Raw genomic sequence first — 2,569 nt, 5'->3', positions numbered from 1 at the left:
ACTGTTTGTGGTTTTAAAATAGTTATTTAATACACACAGAGATTAAGAAGTGTCATTCAGAGTCCATATGTCAGTATCCAGTTATCAAGTCCATTAACAGTAAATACAATGTCCTTATCTGCTTGTAAATCTTCTCCTCCGATACCTTTATCTCAAAGACAACACTGAATCCTCAGCGCACCAGGCAAACAGTCCTTGTGTTCAGTTGAAATGGTATCTGGCACAGTAGCCTCAAGAGTAAGCAGATAGACGTTCCAGCAGGCAACAGACCAGGAACAGAACCAGGTGCATCCAGAAGCCGGGTCTATTACGTTTCCCTTCCTACCTTTATTACTGCCTGCAACTTGCACCACAGTTTCTTGTGCTTAAAGCTACAAGACACTTAATCCTAGGTTTACATATTTATTCACCCAAACCTGGTTGGTGTATCCATATACCCAACATTCTCCCCTTTTGGGTGACATAAATATGTAATGCCTTATTCTAAACCCATATTTTTCACAACTCTCTAGATGCTTAATAGCACCTTGGGTTTTAGTAAAATGATCAGCTACATTGTCCTCCGACATGCAGTACTCCAGCTGTATCAATTTACTCTGTACAGATTCTTACATTAAGATACCTCAAATCTGTATGTTTACTTCTCGTTTTTAACTGCAATATTAGTGGCCATTTGAATTGCTGCCTGATTATCTTCATGTACAACTATAGGTAATTTACAGTTATACCCATATCCTTTAACATTTGTTTATACATAATTAACTCAGTACACAATAAAGATAAACAGGAGAATTCTGCCTCCATAGTAGACAAACTTATATGCTGTTGCCTTATTGACTTCCAGCCTATTAATGTCTTACCCAACGCATTATGGCTGTTCCTGAAGTCGACTTTCTTGTATATCTTTCAGCTGCAAAACTAGCATCTGCATAAGCACTCAATATGAGATCACCTTTTGGTTCTAAATACAGTGCATGGTGTAATGTTCCTTTTAGATATCTTAGGATTCTTTTCAATGCTATCCAGTGACATTGAAGCGGATCATTATTGTGTCGTGCCAGCTGATTAATACTAAAAACAATATCTGGCCTTGACCAATTGCTAATATATGATAAGCTACCAATCAAAGATTGATACAGTTCCTTATCACATTTGGGACTTTGTGTATCCATTTTGCAAATATCCTGACTCATTGGGAGTCTTTGCAGGCTTACAAAGTTCCATCTTATAATCTATTAGCAATTTAGATATCTTATCTTCCTGAGATATCTTAAAACCTTTCTGTGTTCTCAGTATATTCAAACCTAGATATCTCTTTATCTCACCCAATTGCTTGATTTTTTATTTTCTTGGCTAATGATGATATTATTTCATTTGCTTCATCATTAGTTTTAGTTATCAGAGCAATATCATCAGTAAACAACAATAATAATGATATCTTCCATTCTTTTCTCTCTTAAATAGACATGGGTTGGCTAAACCAGTTTTAAACCCTATATTGGTCAGTTCCTTCACAATATACTGGTTCCATTCATAGCCCGATTGTTTAAGACCATAAAGGCTCTTCTTTAATAACCAACAATCATTATTATTGTCTCCTTTAAATCCATTAGGCCTTTTCATATACACAGTATGTCTTAGTGGAGCATGCAAGTAAGCAGTTTCCACATCTAAATGGTTAACTATATATTGCTTGCTTGCTGCCACACTAATGCTGCCCTTAAAGTTGCTGCTTTAAGACTAGGTGCAAATACTTCATCATAGTCTTTTGCACTTTGTCTAAAGCCTTGGGCTACTAACCTTGCCTTATGGATTATGTTTCCATCCTTATCTGTTTTTATTTTAAAAATCCATTTGCAGCCAATGGGTTTTTCATTACTAGGTAATCTCACGTTTTCATACACTTTCATATCCTTCAAAGATTTCAATTCTTTATTGATTGCTGCATACCAATTTTCTTTCTCTTTAGAAGGATATCTTCTTATCTCATCCACAGTATTTGGGATTCTATTTTCCTGGCACACTGTATTAGCCTGGTATCTATCAGGCGGTCTAGATATACGTGTAGTCCTTCTGGGTATTACTGGGCTTGGTTGAGTTACTACCTGTTCCTCATCCTCAGCTATTTCTTCCTCTAGGGGCTCTACTTCATCCTGTACTTCTTGCTTTACATTATTTTTAAAGTTACAGGGATACTTAATGGGATTTCTATATGATTCAATAATCACTTCTGTTGGGTATATGAATACACCAACTGGTTTGGGTGAACGAATATATAAAACCTAGGCATAAGTGTTTGCAACTTTAAGCTCCAAACTGCAATGTCATTGCATAATTATGGGCGCGGTTGTAAGCTGCAATAATAGGCAGTGAGAGAGACGTAACACTTCCTGGTTTCGAGCTCCTGGTCTGATTCCTGGTTCCTGGTGTTACTGGTCTCTGGTCTGTCTGCCTAATACTGTTTACTCCTGTATGAGATGTCTACTGTGCAAGATACCTCTCTCTACTGAACACAAGGACTGTTTGCTTGGTGAGCTGTGGATTCAGCATTGTCTTTGAGAGAAAGATA

The sequence above is a fragment of the Pseudonaja textilis genome, chromosome Z (assembly GCF_049901715.1).
Source record: "Pseudonaja textilis isolate UNSWEBS1 chromosome Z, rPseTex1.2, whole genome shotgun sequence".
In the NCBI taxonomy this organism is placed as follows: Eukaryota; Metazoa; Chordata; class Lepidosauria; order Squamata; family Elapidae; genus Pseudonaja; species Pseudonaja textilis.
The sequence above is the reverse complement of the archived record's forward strand: the minus strand, read 5'-3'. Positions refer to the sequence as shown.